Consider the following 17,759-nt stretch of genomic DNA (forward strand, 5'->3'; position numbering starts at 1 on the left):
CTTTCCCTGCAGCGTTCCTTCCCTCTTCCCTGCACCGTTCCCCTCTTCCCTTCATCTTTCCCCCTTTCCCTGCACCATTTCCATTTCCTTTCACCTCTTCCCCCTTCCCTGCACCCTTGTCCTTTCCCTGCATCGCTCCCCTTTCTCTACATCATTCTCCTTTGTCTACATCATTCCACTTTCCCTGCATCGTTCCTTCATCTCTGCACCAACCCTTCCCCTTGCCCTGCACCATTCCCTTTCCCTGCACCATTCCCCATTCCCAAAGCAGCCAGCGATCCTCTCTGCTTGCTGCAGCCTCTCTGTGCCTCAGTTTCCCCATACAGGAAAATTTCCTTTTCATTTTTTTTACCTAAGCAGTTAATTTTCATTATTTAAACTAATATTAATTCATTTTATCTTATACAGCGTAGAGGGAACAGGTCAGCACAGCAGTATCTCAGCTCCAGCATGGAAAGAGAATAATTCACATGGTTCCAAAGCTCAAGAGGTCGGTACAGAAACAACTGTGCACAGTAAATTTAGGTTTATCTCCTGTCTGTTTTGAGTTAACTCTGAGATAAATCATATGCTGTTCCAAGTTAAATCCTAAATACTTCCTTCATTAAAGACAGGACAAGAAGTTTTGAAACACAGCAGGAAGCCACCCAAACTGCTTATTTCCAGAGTTCCCCCTAATGCTCATCGGAAATGAATACCTCAAAGACCTCCATCCCCTGTCAAATGGGGTTGAAATCACCCAGCATTACACAGAGAAGGCAGATGGGCGCCAGCCCAAAAGCTTCTTTTCCTAAAAAAAGTGGGTCACACGCAAGAGAGATGGCAGCAGCAGGGCTGAGAAGTGCCAGGAGGGAGCCTGGGGAGGAGGCAAGATCATCCCTGTGCTCCTTGCAGGGAGGCACCAGCCCCATGCAGAGCAGGTATAAATTAATATTATTATTTTGCTTAAGAAAGCACCCAAATTGCATTAAATCTCCCCAGACGGTCACTCAGCAGCAGCAGCACTGATGGGCTAAGAAAGTGACGGCAGAGACACGCTGAGAAATCAAATTAATCCTGTTGTCCTGCGCTGTGGAAGCTGACCTGGCTGAAATGGGGGGTTTCAGGAGGGGGAGAAGCGTTCCAGGGAACAGATTGCTGCCCACCTCGATGGCCAGGCACCGACAGCTACCACTGGGATGACAAATGTCCCCGTCCCTTCAGTGCAGCCCTGGCTTTGTGACCTGCCTGGGACACAGCGGCCTCCAGGATCTGCTTTGAGAGAGACCCAAAAATACCAAATGAGATTTAAGGAGAATAAGGAGACTTTGCACTTGCTCAGGGCTTCTGGGGAGTATCTGCCTCTGTCCTTGCTGGATATTTTGGGTGAGTCCTGGGGCAGGAGCTGAGCTGGGAGGCTCTGTGTCCGTGACAGGAGGAAGCTGCTTCCAAGTCAACGGCAAAACCTCGTTAACGAATTTCTCCCCATCCCCAAATTCCCTCCTGGCCACAGCTGAGCTGAGCAGCCCTTGTTTCACAGCCCTGTCTCCATGCCCGGGCGGTGAACCAGATCAGGGCTGCTCTGAGTTAAAAATAACCCTTCTCTCTTTTTTTTTTAAATTTTTTTTTCCTCTTTATTTTTAACTCAGAGCAGCTCCTCATTTTAGCTCGCTCAGGGCAGAAGATGCTCAACCCTGCCGCCCCTGTGGGGTGAAAATCCAGCTGAGGTGGAGGTGCAGAGCAAGTCAGAGGAGGTTATTTCGTTATTATCATCAGTGACACATCACCAGTGAGACCTGATTTCGTCATTATCATCCTGTGGAGACCTGAGTGGACGAGGCTCCGTCCATCTGATTCATCCCTGAGGCTGCTGGGATGCAACTGGAACCCTTTGCCCAGTGACTCACGGCATTCGTGGAAAGAAGAAAGAGGCCTCAGTTTCTTTTTCAGCTGAGGGAGCAGGGGTGCCCCTTGATTTCTCCATCCTGAGAAAAACCCGTGCAGGAGAAGGACAAAACAAAACTTCTCCCTCAGGGCAGCCCAGCTCATTTTCTGGGTGCTCCCAGAAAACCCCTTGGCTTTTCCTGGATGGCCCCTTTGGAGCTGGAGAGTTTTCCTCCCCTCTGGGAGCCTCCGATGACGAATCTTCAGCTGAACTACACCCTGTTCTCGCTGCCCTTTTGGAAAGAAAAAAAAAAAAAGTGTTTGTGCAAGGCGATTTCTGAGGTTATAAAAATATCAGCCAGAGTCTCAAAGCTCTTCCCAAGCCGTGCTTTTCCCTCTGCATCTGCCCTGATGGAAAAATACCACAGGCTGGATTTGCTCTTGCTTCGGGGTTCCCCAAAATAATATTTTCTCCCAAGCGTCGGCAGGTTTATTGAGAAGATTCTTGATGAGAATGTTTGGTATAATGGGGTGGTGGAGACCCCTGAGCAGGTGGCAGTGATGTCCAACCATTAAATCCTGCCTGGTTGTGATGAAAAGTAATTTTGGGGTGTTTTGGGGTGAACACCCACCCCAAAAAGGTGGAAGGGGCCGAAGGACACCGAGACCCATCACTGCTCTGTTTTCTGCTGCCCTGGAGCTCCTGGCTGCTGTCAGGTTGAGGATTTCTCACCTCTGAGTCTCTCACCTTGAGGTGAGAATTGCAATTACTCACAGGAGCTGAGAAATTACACCACCCTCCACCCCTCCAGCAATTTGCTATGTTGCCTACCAAAAATAGTGACGATTCCTGGGATTTGTGGTCCTGGGGTCACCTCTAGATGGGTTTGGGCTGTTGAAAAGATGACAGATCTAATGTTGCCGTTCATGTTTCACCATCCTGGAAGAAAAAAGGAAGGCGGAAAGAGGAGAAAAGCAAGAAAAAACTCTACACAGCTGCCTGGAGAGGCAGAAAAATCAGAATATTTGCAGCCAGAGCTTTTATTTTGCTGTGGTTTCTCATCTCAGAGCTGATTTAGGTGGCAGAAGGATGCACTCAGCTGGAGCACCTTTGAGAGCCCCTCAGCTGTGGCGCTGAGGGCTGGAGAGCAAAGGCAGCTGATCAGCTCCGTGCTCCCGACACCGACTCCCCAGGGATGTTGGGAAAATTGCCTCAGCTCTCTCTGCCTCATTTTTTTTCCCCCTCCTTCATCTGGAAGCAGCTGCACTTCATGGCTCTGTGGCATGCAGGGTAACCTGGTGGTGAGATGTTTAACCTTGCCAACACCTCGGGAGGTCGTGCCCTGTTTAGGCAGCCTTGGTGATGCCTTTTGGTACCCAGGGAAGGTGGCTTGGACAGGAAAAGTTGATTTTTGTGCTGTAGGATCACAGAATGGGTTGGGGTTGGAAGGGATATTCCCCATTCCACCCCCTGCTGTGGGCAGGGGCACCTTCCACCATCCCAAAGTGCTCCAAGCCCCATCCAACCTGGCCTTGGACACTTCCAGGGATCCAGGGGCAGCCACAGCAGCTCTGGGAATTCTCTTCCAGGGTCTCCCCACACTCAGATGTCAATGGAGATGAGGAGGGATTGACCCATCCTGCTCCAGACATCACATCCAGCAGGTTCCATCATCAGGGACCTGACCACACTCAGCTGGTGGGATTGGCCGTGTCTCCCACATCGTTCTGACCCCAAGCACTTCATTTCCTCAGTATTTAGGTTGGAAAATGCACTCTGGCTGGATGTTTTTGCCTGAAAAACACCCTGAGACCTGTTCAGCCTGCCTGGTAACTCGAACATATGTGGTCAAGGAGCACTTGCCGGCTGCATCTCCTCCCCAGAGCACCTCAGATGCAGGGGGGGCACCACCAGCCAGACCCACATCTGGCAGCATTTGGGGCATCTGCAGCTGTAAAAACACAGCCCTGAGCACCCATCTCCTTTTTGGACAGCCAGACCTCACCTCAGAGGGGATGATGAGCTGGATTCACCAGTGTGGGAGGCAAATTGCAGCAGGTCCTGAGCGTCCCAAACTTGTGTTTTAGGAGTGAGGAATAATGTTGGTGCTTGAACCCAGGGTTGTGCAGCTCAAGGCTGATGGTTGGTGCCTCCCTCCACCTTCTCCAGTTCAGGGTTTTTAGGGTTTTAATGTTGGAGGTAACGTGGCAGTGCAGCTCCATCAGGTGTCCTGATCCATGGGGCTCAGCTCCACGTGGGGGATGGATGGGATGCCCCTGGCTTTGGGCATCCCCAGAGGAACCCAGCCACTCCCCAAGGTCTTCATGGCAGGGAAGTATTTGATGGGATTACCCATGGAAGTATTTGATGGGATCAGGTCCTTAGGGATAGCCTGGCATCCCCAAAGCTCCTGCACAAGGATGTTTTGCTCCTGTGCCCTGGAGCTGCTGTGGGGATTAGAAATGCCCCTCAACTGGGGATTCACCTGAATGTCCCACAGCCTCTCCCATTTGGTGGCTGTGGGCTGGAGGCAGCTGATTGCTCCATTTATGGTCCTGTAGGGAATCCTGTAGGGTGTGCTGGGTTTGTCTGGTCTCTGGGACCAGTCTGGGGTGGGCAGTGCAGCAATTCCAGAGTGAATTCCCTGGTCTGGTCCTACCCCCAGCCCATCAGACACTGGAGTTCTTTTCCAAGACGCTGTTTCCTAGATTCTCTCTGAATGTAAAGGCAAAAGGTGGGGGGAGCATTAAAGCACCCCATTTGGAGAGCTCTGTGCAATTTCACAGGGCTCCATCAGGGAAAGCTGTCTGACCATCAGCAGGACACCACACTGCTGTACAGGATTTCTTGTGGCATGAATCCTCCCACTTTTAATGACCACTGACAGAAAACCTGAATTTTTAAAGCTCAGCTGAAATATTTCCCCTCCATCAGCAGAGTGCTCTGAAACCCCAGCGAAGCTGCCACCTCAGAAACTCTTGATGTTGCATCCTGTCACTCAGGACACTTTTCCAGCCAGGATTCCTTGTTAAAAAAGAGAAAGGCTCCTCCTTTCCCAATGAAGTCGCTTGGCTGTGGAGCTCTGGAAGAAAATATCACACCAGAGGGAGCGAAGTTATTGCCGCGGTGTTTGCCTGGGTGGGAATGAAATCTCGCCTGCCCTCCATCATCAAAACCTCATTAAGCTGTGCAGCCACTAATTGATAAGCCCAAACCTGACAAGGAGGAGATGGCAGCCGCCCTGGGACCTGCCAATCAATGTCACAGCCGTCCCAGGCCCTGGGTGAACTCTGACCGCCGGCAAGAATGACGGCGATTGTTCCGTTTGGGAGGGGAGATATGGAAACCAGCCTAATTATAACATCAATGTCAGGGCACAGCCACCCACTGGACACCTGCCTGATGGAGAGGGAAAAAAACAAACCCAGACAGTGGTGATTGGGGTCCAGCTTCTGTTTCCAGGCTGGAAAAATGTCACCTTGAAGGGTTTTGTTGAGCCAGCATCATTTTTCTGGGAGTCTGAGGATGTGCATTGCAGGAGGGAGGAATGCCAGCGTGGAAGGGTTGGTTTGCAGGGCAGAAGGAGTTGGGCTGGGGAGGCTGCTGAAGGAAGGGCCATGGAGAAGGGTTTGGGGGTAGGAGAAAGGTGTGGTGCAGATAGGAGGTCAAAAAGCAGTGAATGTCTAACTCGCAGCAGGGCAGGGTCATTTAATCTCATTTTGTCTCTATGAGCAATCCCCTGACATGTTTGTAGAAAAATGGAATAGTTTGGGTTGGAAGGGGCCTTTAAAGAACATTTAGTCCAGACCTGCAGGGAGCAGGGGCATCTTCAACCACATCAGGCTGCTCAGAGCTCTGTCCAGCGTGATCCTGAATATTTCCAGGGCTGGGGCATCTCCATCCTCCTTTCATGGATCTCTGTGCCAGGAGGAGAAAGAGTGACCAGAGGGATGAGAGAGGCCCTGGGCTGACTCTCTCCTTGCCATTATGCAGAGCTCAGGTGAGATCTGAGGGCTCTCAGAGCTTCCCCCAGGAGCAGAGATCCCTCTCTCTCTTCTGAAGTTCCTGCACCTTCCCACAAACACAAAGCTGAGGACATTTTTCCCTTCTTTCCCTGGACATGGAGCAGAGGACCTGCCTGGGTGGCAGGAGCATGGTGGGCTCACTCAGCAGCCTCCAGCACCTGCCTGGAGCTCAGCAGATTTTGCTCCTGGGCTCCCATGGGCTGGATCAGGAGGTTTTTCTCTGGCCAAAGGTAAATCTGCTGAAGGCAGAGGTAAATTCAGGTGTAAAATAGCCAAAGCTTACGGCCTGTATGGTGCAGCAGTGCCTGAGCATCCTCCCATGTACTGCAGGTGAGGGTGGAGTCTGCCAGGGCTGAAAATTCACAGAGATCCATCAGAATTCCCGGGAGGAAGAAGCCCTCTAGGACTGCGGCTCTGAGCAGCCCTGGGAGTAGTGGGAGATCTGCCATAACATTTATAAATATCTCCATGTGACATCCACAAACGTCGCAAATGAGGACCTTGAGAGGTCTCTGTGGTTCAGGAATCACCTGCCAGGACATCTCCTTGCCCAGAACCACAGGGCAGAGGGGAAGGACTTGATCTATCAGCAAGGACTGGCCAAGGCACAGCCTTGTGGTCGAGATCCTGGGGTGTGTTTTTTTCTCACACCTCAAGGAAACGGGGTAAAACCTAAAATCTGTCCCCTGGGTTTCTGCCACCCCTTGGAAAAACACCCATTTCTTTTACATTTTCAGGGTTTGTGCCACACTCATCTCTAGGGAAGCAGCTGGGATTTATCCTCGAGAAATAGATTGCAATTAACATTTAAGCATGTGCCCATGATGCAGCTACAAAGGCAATATAATGAGTCAGGTTTTGAATGATGAACTCACCCTGGTGGGAGCTGGGCACAGACAGAAAATGCTATCACTGATCCCATAGCTGCCAGAACAGCTCCAGCTTTCCCTGATCCACTGGCCAGGCTCTGAGGAGCGTGTGCTGGCCACTAATTGAAGTGGAGGTGACAATAAACTTGTCTCTGCAGCCAAGATAGAGGTTGGTTCCCTGTTTTGTTCTGTGGGGATGGATGTGAGCTCGGCACGGGGGATAGGTGCTGGTGAAGTGGGATGGAAAGGCTGGAGGGGACCAACCTCCTCTTCCCATCAGCGTGTGAGAGGCAGCCATGGGATAATGGGGGAAAACGGAGATTTGAGGCCCTGAATTGAGAGCTGCTCTCCTAATCCACTGGCAGCCAGCATCCAGGACCTGAACCCACGGATTTCTGGAGGTGTGAAGCCTGTAATTACAACCAGGTGAAGAAAACACAATTTCCAGGTGGATTCTGCGCAGCCTGGGCTCGGCCCTTGGTGGTGGGGACGTGGCTTTGGGACGGGACCCTTGGCTGCTGCGTGGAGGAGAAGCTCAGGTGGGGACAGGTTTTCTCCTGGGGGTGTTTTCCTCCTGCTTTGGTGGCTTCAGCAGAGGGGGAGACGTGGCTTTGGGATGTGCCACCTGGAATTCCTTTAGGTGTAAAATGTGCAATCCTGACCTTCTGGCTCCCTTTCTCCTTGGGTGCAGACTTTTGGTGAGGGAGAGTCCCCGCTGGCCATCACAGGAGCAGCTGTTGGTCCGTGAACTCCCGAGTCTGAGTCACCCTGGGAGCTCCTCCACCCCTCTGGCTCCTGCTCCAGCTCACACTGACTCCAGTTCAACATCTCCCGAGAAGAGTCTGGGCCCAAATCCTCATTTTCCAAGGAACAAACTACAGCAGTGAGTTTCCTTGGCTTCAAACCCCTCCAGCAGCTGCTCCAAGAGGTCCTGGATTAAAGAGCTTTCCAGAACATCTCCTAAACCAGGAACCATCATCCTGATTTTTCTGCTGGTACCCCAAAAAAAATCCCAAATCCAGCTTTGAGCTCCCAACAGGTACAACCTGTTTGCAGGGAGCTGAAAGCTGTGCTGGGATGATTTTGGCTGCTCCCCTCATTTTAAGGAGATCAGGAATGTTTTTTAAGTCCTTGGTCCAGCCCCATCTGCTCTTTGCATTAGAACAGGACAAGAGCAGGACTTTCTCTTCTCTGAGAAGCTTTTTGTGGTTTCATTTATTTCATTTTTTTTGTTTCAGTCTGGTTTTTTATTTGTTTGGTTTTTTGTTTGACTGGCTTTGGTTTTTGGGGTTTTTTTGCAGGGTTTTTTTGTTTGTTTGTTTGTTTTTGGTTTTTTTTTTTCATTTCTTTCTTTTATTCCCTTTCCAACTGAAATGAAAGCAAAAGCAAAACTCTGGATAAGATTTAAATTTGGGGTTGAATAATAACGACTGGCAGCTCTTTGCAATGGCAGAGGGCACATTCTGGTCCCAGCTGGCTCGAGATCAGGTAGGAAACCATGGAAAATTGGGGGAAAAATGGGGGGAGAAGTAAAACAAATAGGCAGTTAAAAAAACCCAAAAAGCCAAGTTGTAGTACTTTGACCACACTTCTCCAGGGAGAAACAGCATCAAACGTGGTCTTTTTCTGCTCTTTTTGCATTCCATGAGTTGCAACCTCACAGGGGAGGATTTGTCCCGTTGGAAAGTCTCAGTATTTCCTCCTGGAGGGGGAATGGGTGATATTTGAATGCATCAAAAAGAATAAACACACAATATTTTGGCTGTGATAGCCTGTTCACAGCAGGGCTGAGGCTGAAATCAGCTGTGTGGATCCATGTTTTTATCAGGACAGGCCCTCCCTGCAGGTAAACTGAGGCACTGGCGCCTGCCCAGCTGTGACTGGTTTGGGAAAGGTTTTTCCATCCCAGTTTTTGGCTCCCAGGGAGGTCTCTTGCAGCAGATGGCAGCAGCGGCTTGGAGAAGCCTCCCTCAATCCAAGCCCGGGATTCCAGCAGGGATTCCAGGGGAGAAATTCCCCATCCGTGATCCAACAACCACCACATCCCACAGTGAAACATCAACCCCGGCTGCTCGTGTGTGCTACCCCGTGTGGATCCTCCGGTGTCCAGTGGAGGGGATGAGCAGCTCCTCCTCTCCCGAAATTCCCGGCGCTGGATGTGGGGGCTGCTGAGCTGATATTCCCCCAGCCACTAAACTGTCGTTCCCATGATCCCAGAAATCTCTGATATTGAGGTCATGTCCCCCCTCCTGCAGTGGTTTGGAGTGGACAGGAGCACAGGCAGAACCTGATCGCTTTATCCTTATTTCTCTGCAGTGGAGATTCCTCTGGGAACCTCAGCCAGGCTCTTTGTAATCTCTGCTTCCTAATGAATATGCTTTCCCCCTTTTGCTGATTATTTTTTTAGCTAACTTTCTGAAATCAAGGAGGGGTGGGATGTCATTGGTGTGTCCTCTCCACAGGATTTGTGCTCTATAGGATCGTTTCAGCCCAGTTAAGGAAAGTGCTCTTCCCAAAACCTGAATTAAATCCCTGTGGGAGCCATCCAGCTGTGCTTGGATCCACCAGACCATGCCTGATGTAAATAAGGGAGGGTGACAGGGACAAGTGATGTGCCCAAGGCCACGCACAGCAGTAGCAGAGGCGCCTCTGGTCTCCAGTATGGAAAAAAATAAGGTTTTCTCTCCATTAAGAGGTGGGAATGCTGGTGTGTTCCTGTTGAGCATTCCCTAGGGACTGGGAATAACACAGCCAGCCTGGTCCAGCAGGGATGTGGCTCAGGGATGTGGCTCAAGGATTTGAATCAGGGATGTGGCTCAGGGATGTGTCTCAGGGATTTGGCTCAGGGATGTGTCTCAGGGATGTGGCTCAGGGATGTGCTCAAGAATTTGGCTCAGGGATGTGTCTCAGGGATTTGGCTCAGGGATGTGGCTCAAGGATTTGGCTCAGGGATGTGGCTCAGCCCTTCTCCAGGTTTGTTTCTGCCAGAATTAATTTAGATTTCTGGACAGCTGCTGTTTGTGGGGTCAGGGAGCTGATGTCTGAGCCTGACCTGCTCCAGGGGATGAGAGGATGGGAGAAGGGGATCTCTCTCCTGTCCAATCCCATTCCATTTGAGTAAAAACCAGACAATGATTTATTATTACAGATAAGAGCTACAAAAAAAGGGTTGATTCCCCCCCACACCCCAACATATATTTCTATGGATTTATATGCATAGATTTGCATGCCTGAGCTGGCAAACGCCTCTGCAGCCGATGCACTGGCACAGCAGTGGGGAAGAGGTGGCAAACAGGGGGTGGCTGCCTCTGTGCACCCCTAAAAACCCGAACCCCTCTGCTCACACACTGGGGACAGCAGAGCCCCATAGCGAGCCCGACACCCCTTTCTGCACGTGCCTCATCCGTGTGGGATGCTCTGGGGCTCAGACCTGCATCCCTGCCCCAGAGAGGGGGGGACCAGAGCGGGACCATCGCTCCCCACGGCCCCAGGTCGGCTCTGCCCCTCGCAGCGGGCGCTGGGGTGGCTTTGTCCTGCCGGCTCCTGGGTGGTCCCCCCCAGCATCGGCCGGTGAAAAGGGCTCTCTGAATCGCTGCGTTGCTTTATGGCAATAACTGCGGGGAGTTATTCTCCCCAGAATTAAGTCCATGACTGGTGGAAGAGCGTTAAGGTAGCGCTTCGCAGCTCCAATTATCTTGGCCCCCTTGGAACAAAAAAGCAGATTGTGTTGCCAGACAAAAGGCGTTCTCTGTGTAACTTCTTGTCTCGGAGCATTCAGAGTGTGTAATGCCGAGAGAAATACCCAAGGGCTGGGCGATCTCATGTCCTGGGCAAACCTCCCATTCAAAATAACCATTTGCTGGGAAATTGTATTCACTTGGGAAGGCAAAAGCGCATTCAGCTCCTCCTGATACGTCCCTGGCTTTAAGGTATGATCTGATTAAACTCCCTGGTGGCGCTGGGGCAGCTGTGACAGGAGGTGTGCGAGGCTGAGAAGGCACATGGCATGCACAGAGGGGCTTGTGCTCCCTCCCAGCTCCTGTTCCTGCAGCTTCCCTCCCTTTCTCCTCTCATTTCTAGAGTGAGAAGTGATGATGGAACTTTAGCCAAACACCTGAACTCCAAAATCCCTATCCAGCTCCTGACCCTGGGACCATGGGTGCTTGTGGGAATTCCAAGCACAGAAAGCTCTCAGAATCTTGTAAATACAAGCTCAGACATAGACACGAGCACAGGGTTTGTCCTGAGGCCTTGGAGAAAGAGTCCAGATTTAGAATCGTAAGTAAGAATGTGAGTTTAAAGACATCAAGTTAGGTTGTAGGAAATTTTAAGGTTTTAAAGCCAAGATATAGAAGTAATTATAAAGGTAATAAGAAGTTTAAGGTATAATAAGGAGTTTTTTGTGTGTCATTGTTGGTTGAGAAAGTCCACAAAGCAACAGAGATGTATAAAACAAAATAATTAACTATTGGTGTAAAAGTAGAAATTTTCTTTTGTGGCTTTAGTTTATTGGTTAAATAACCTTTAAAAGACCTTGTGACCTGTAGTTTTGTGACCATTGACAGGTGGTCACCACCAGCCATGTGAGAGCAATTCCTCTCCACATTCCCTTCACTGGCATCGGGGACAACGCCAAGGCCAGAGTGACTCTTCAAGGCACACCTGGGGCATGTCCTGCACCTCTTGGTCTGACACAAACCCCTGGTTTTGGGCAAGAGGTTGCACTGGAGACCCCCCGAGGCTCCCTTCACTCCTGAGTTCTCTCACAGCCCTCAGAGAAGAGGGATCTCTGCTCCTGTCCTGTCTGTCCGTGCGTTTGGAGGCTCTTGTTCAGCTGGAGGGGTTCATCAAAGCTGTCACTCCTGGCTCTCTCCTGGCAGCTGGGACACCACTGGAGGCACTGAAGGAGAATCCCAGAATGGTTTGGATTAGAAGGGACATCAAAGATGATCCAGTTCCACCCCTGCCATGGGCAGGGACACCTTCCACCATCCCAGGCTGCTCCAAGCCCTGTCCAGCCTGGCCTTGGACACTCCCAGGGATCCAGGGGCAGCCACAGCTGCTCTGGGCACCCTGTGCCAGGGCCTCCCACCCTCACAGGGAAGAATTGGTTCCAAATACCTAAATCTCACCTCTTTTAGTTTAAAACTATCCCCCCCTTGTACTGTCTCTGCCTGTTTAAAAAGTCACAGTCCCTCTCTTTTAAAAGCCTCCTTTCAGTACTGGAAGGCTCTGCTAAGGTCCTGAAGGTTCTATTCTGGCATCAACTCAGATCCATGTGTGCTGCTTCCTAAATAACTAAAATTTCTCTCCCACTCCAGCATTTTTAAAATTTCACTTTGCTATCACAGATATTTTATCAAAACAATTTGGAAGCAATCAGTGTTATTTGCAAGCTAGGAAAAAAAAAATCTATTTTCTTTTGGGAGCATGACTGTCTCAGATAATTATTTGGGGGGAGGAGGGGTTTGGGGATTTTATTATTATTTTTTTTTTAATAAATGCTCCAGTAATATCACATTTCTCCAGGGATTTCAAACCAGAGCTGTGTCCAGAGTTGCCCCAACAGAGCCCATCTCACTCTGCTGACTGGGGAAAGCACTTTTGGTTCCCAACATCAGCGCTGCAATTTGGGTGCCCCGTGGTGTGACCTGATCCTACATCCCCTGGAGCAGGATCAAAACCCTCCAGCCCTCTGAAAATGCTGGATAAAATCCCCCTTTCCGCCCTTTCCCACAGCCTGTGGGGTTTTTTCAGGATGGCATCCCAGGGATGGCAGACCCAGCTGAGTCACAAATGGTCATTTTGGGCTATTTTTGAAAAAGGATCCAACTTCCTCTGTTTCACCCCCAAAACTTGAGAATGTCTTGATCCCAGGCTGGTCTGAGATAGCTGCAAGGTTTGCTGAGAGGTTGCAAATCATCCTCCCTGCTCAAACTCCTTGGAGAGAGGCAGAGCTGCCCTCCCAAAATGAGAAAGTGTTTACTCTGAACCCCGCTGATGGCATTTTTTTTTTGTGCCACCACAAATTCTTCCCCTTTGTGGTGGCAGCCTTTGCCAGAGGGTTTTCCAGATTTCCCCTGAACCTAAAGCTTCATCTGGGGGTCGAGGTGTCACATTTGGGATCTGGGAATAAAGTGACCACCTGCACTCGAGCGCTGGGGTTTGATCCAACTCTCCAGCTCATTCCGTGGCATCTTTGGAGATCACCTGGAAAAGGTTTCGGGATGTGAAAGAGAAAAGAGACAGATCTTCCTGGCAATTGGCAATAAAAAACCAAAAAACAACCGAAAAATCACCAAAAAAACAAAACAAGCAACCAAAAAAAAAAAAAAATTATAAAGCAACCCCAAAACCAGGAAACCAAACAGAATAAAGTCACAGGGGCTTTTTGCTCCTCCGAAACATTTTCAGCGTCGCGTTCTCCGGGCTGCCGATCTGTCCCTTCCCGGCGGTGGCCGCTGGAAGGACATTTCCAACACTAGATGGAGCAGTGACCCTAGACATGAAGGAACACAAACACCCCGCTCGTATTTCATCCTCTCCACCTCGGCCCCGAAGGGGATTTGGGGCAGAGCAGCTCTTTGGCAGCGCTCAGGTCTCCATCCTTGGCGGATGCTCCCCTGCCCGGCCCCGGGGGACACGGCCCATCCCGGGAGGTGGAGCAGGGATCAAGGGATCACACTCCGGGTCATTTCCTTGTTGCCTTAACACGGGCCTTTCCCCTCGGCCTCAAAGGCAGGAGGTCAAAGGCTGGGGATTAAAAGGTGATGGACGGACGTTCGGGGCCGCTGCCGTCCTGCTTTAGGGGCGAGCTGGCTGCAAGGACACCTTGGGGTTTCTCCTGGGATCAGGATCCTTGGATCCCTCATCCAAGCCCTCTCTGGTGGCACAGGGCTTGTCACCACCTGCTGTAGTGTCACCCTGAAAGTTAAACTTTCTGATAATGTTTTCATAGTTTTAGTTACTTTCCCATAAAAGTCCTATAAACATAAGTTGTTTATCACATTCCTCCTAAGAAACGTCTTTTGATGGACATTTCTCATGACCAGTGTGCTTGGGAAGGTGGTAACTTAATTATCCAACCCCTGGTCACTGTTGAGAATCTATAAATCCTGGAGTCAGAGAATGAAGGCAGGTTTCTTGTTCTGACACTGAGAGTGTTTGTGTTCATTTTGTGTCCTCCAGTGACACTATAGGTGCTCTGAACACACAGGGCAAAGCAGAAAGAACTTTTGCATGTTCCTCCTTCCCTGACGGATTCCCCATCCCTCATCCATGTGGAATGTCTGTGTTTGGACACAATGGGATAGATTTAGGCACCAAAGTGCTTCTTCCCAGTGATTCAAGGGGACATTTATGCTGTGTTCCCTCAGCCCTGCTTGTGTCTGTAGGAAATACGGTGGCAGATCAGCAGGAGCCTCCAGGATGGAGCTTCCCACAGGCTGGTGCCTCAGTTTACCTCATAATGGAATGGTTTGGGTTGGAAGGGACCCTAAAGCTCTTCTCATTCCACCCCTGCCATGGGCAGGGACACCTCCCACTATCCCAGGCTGCTCCAAGCCCTGTCCAGCCTGGCCTTGGACACTTCCAGGGATCCAGGGGCAGCCACAGCTTCTCTGGGCACCCTGTGCCAGGGCCTCTCAGGGCTGCTGTGCCACGTGTGGGCTGTCCCTCCCCTGGGTGGTGTCTCTGTGACACAATGTGCTCCTGTGAATTAGAGGAGAGCCTTCACATCAGGCTCAGGTTTGGATCCCCCCTCCCGGATTTGGCAGCTGTGCCTGTATCCAGCTCCTGTTTGTGGTATTCCATGGAATTCCACGGCTCAGATGGACTGTTTGGAGTCTAGAGGTGCCTGGGCTCCAGAAAGTGTCCAATTCCCAACTGAGGAATTGCCCAGTGCGACCTGGGCATCGATGTAGCTCTGAATTATCTTCACAGGAGGTAACAGTGGGAGCACATCAAGGAGCAGAGGGCTCAGTGCAGGACCTTGTGTCCATGTCCTGCACCATCCCCATGCCAGGACAAACCCACACTGAGCCCCAGGACCTCATGCCTTCCACCCCCAGCCAAAAAGCATCAGACTGGCTCTAGAGGAGATGCTGTTGCTGCTTTTTCAAGCTGGACCTGAAAGATGTGGGTTTGCTTTCTCTGTCCAAAAACCAAGAAACTCCCTCTTGGTGTTAAGGCAAGTGTTGGGGTCTTCCCCTGCAGGCTTCTCCATCACTCCAGGATGTCTGGGACAGGGGAAACCATGCCATAGCCAGGGGTGGTGGGAACTTGGGCACCCCACTGAGGATTTCCAAAGTCCCTCCCGGTGCTGGGAAGGTGACTTAGCTCAGGAATGGCCAAATTCTCAAATACCTGAAGCCTGAGTCACGGCTCGGGGAGGAAATGTGCGTAAACAAGCCTCAAGCCAGGAAACTCCATGGCTGGGATGGACAGAGGTGGTGCTCAGGGGGTTGGAATTTTGGGGCCATAGCAGCACAAACCCAAAGCATCGGGTTTGGGCTGATAATGCCAGCACCTCGGGCTGTGCTGAGAGCTGAGCCCAGTGCAGATTTGGGCTGAACAGCTGAGGAACACCCAGGCTGCTGGAGCTCTCATTTTTGGGTGAAATCACAGCGCTCCCCTTGGATTTCTGCTGGGATGGGGGGATCAAAGCAGAGTGCATCCCACAGGAGGTGGAGAAACTGAGGCAGAGAGTTGGCAGCTCATATTTCTGAGTCCTTGCATTACCCCAATTTCTATTGGGATCAAAAAATAAACAGCCCCAAACCTCAGCTACCAGGGCTGGATTCTAATGGGGCTTTTCACATCAGACCCCTCTGAATTCCCCCTCCAGCCTGAGCTGTGAAGGCAAGGAAATTTCTCCCAGGGAAGCTGAAGCATCAGCACAGGCAGTTCCAGCCCATTTTCAGGCCTGGTCACTCATCCAGAGAATGGATGTCACCTCGTCTCTTTTGTGCCTCAGTTTCCTCTGCAAAATGAGACCAATCAAATTGTCACCCACAGTTAAACTGACAGAGGAGCTTTTTAATTAGTAATTAAGAAGAAATTCCTGAATATGAGGGTGATGAAGGACTGGCACAGGTTGGATCCCTGGATCCCTGCAAGTGTCCAAGGCCAGGTTGGATGGGGCTTGGAGAAACCTGGGGTGATGGAAGGCTTCCCTGCCCATGGCAGGGGGTGGAATTAATGGTCTTTAAAGTTCCTTCCAACCCAAACCATTCTGAGATATGTGCTGAACATAATTAAATCATTCTGAAATTTTCTCTGCCAAGTGTCCAGCAAAAAGAGGGCAAACCAATCTGGTGTTGGGAGGTGGGTGGAGGAGACCTGGGGATGATGGAGAGCTGCGAAAGTCGATTATTACTGGTGCCCATCATCTGTGGGGTGGACAGGGGCAACTCCCTGGTGTGGGGTGAGGCTGAGCTGCTTTCCCCCTCATTAATATTGAGTTCTTTCTATCTCCTCAAGGCCTGAGCCAGCAGGATCCCCTCATCCAGGTGCCCAGGTGGCTGATAAAGAGCCGAGGAGTGATGGACACGCACCGAGTTTGCCTTCCTGGCTGGAGCAGCGCTTATCTCTCTCCTGGCATTTCCCATTTGCTCTGGTGCAGCACTTCACACACAGCAGAGACATTGTCCCTGTTCCACGGGGGGTGGGAAAACACCCTCCCTGCTCAGGCTGGCTCTGCCTGTGCCTCTGCTCCGTAAATCAAGTGGATTTGTGCAGCTCCCTCGGTCAAGTATGGGCATTAGCGCTGCAACGTGGACTCATTCCAGTAATGTGTGCCCAGGAATGTGCCTTATCTGATTTCCCTCCTGCATTTTCTCTTCCCCAGCCCTGCAAACCAAGGCTCAGCCTCCACTCCGGGCTCCCAGAACGAGACATCCCAAGGGAGCATCAGTAAGGTGCCAGTGGGATTCACTGGAATCTTCCCAGAGAGGATCCAGGAACGTTCCCCAATGGAGAGCGGAGCAGCCTCTGGATTTTGGGCACTGGAAAGTTCCCCAGCCTGGACAGGGGCCATCCCATGTCGTTCAGGGATGGGACTGAGATGATGACAGCCCTCCCAAGGCAAAATTCAACCCTTCCCTTCGTGTTTCAAAACAGGGCAAGGATGGAAAAACTACCCTGGGAGCTCAAATATAACCAGGTCACCTCACAAATAGATCCCCCTCAGGATTTTTGTGGATGGGGAGCTTTCCATGCTGGATTTCTTTTGAAAAAAAGTCTTTTTCCTTCATGGGAGCAGGAGGGGGCCGGCGGCCGGGGGAAACACGCCTGGAATGTGACAAGCCTGTTCTCCTGCTTGTTTGTGTAAACGAGTTGGGTCTATTCCCTTCCTCTTCAAGTGCACGTTTTTCAGCCTCCTTGAAAAGCAAATTTACTTTCAGAGCACATGGATGCCAGCCCAGGGGTGAGGTGTGGTGGCTGGTGGCGATAATAATTAATATTATTAATTGTTGAGAATAATAAAGTGAAGGGTGAATTAAAGTGGTGGGTGGTGAACAAGGGCTCCATCCAACACCAGCCACCACCTTCATGCCTGTATCACTTCTCAGCCATCTCCTGTGAGAGCAGCTGGCCATCCCCAGCTGGGAATTTCTTCAGACAGTGCTTTTCCACCAGGAAAAGCTCAGGTGCCTACAGGTGACCTGTTTTTGGACGTCCAGGTTGCAACAAAGAGCTCCTTGGTTCCCGAGTTCTGGCTGCAGCCAAGAACTGCAGAGCAGAACACAAAGAAACTGGAAATTCACTGTAAAATTCACCTCGGAGGCTGGTGGGTGGCAACATCCCTGGTGGGTGAGGGAATTGCTCAGGTCCAGGAGGACACTCAGAGGACACTTGCTGCTGCCCCAGGAAGAGCATCTTTGATTTCTCCCACTGATGTGAGGCTTTGAGATGTCCCTGTGAGGCAGATCAGGGGACAAAACTCACTGGCTTTGCCTTGAGAAAGTTCCTGTTCCACCCCCTCCACTGCCACCCTCAGTA

The sequence above is a fragment of the Pseudopodoces humilis genome, chromosome 1, assembly GCF_049639895.1.
Source record: "Pseudopodoces humilis isolate 2021_Gansu_Grassland_sample_001 chromosome 1, ASM4963989v1, whole genome shotgun sequence".
Lineage (NCBI taxonomy): Eukaryota > Metazoa > Chordata > Aves > Passeriformes > Paridae > Pseudopodoces > Pseudopodoces humilis.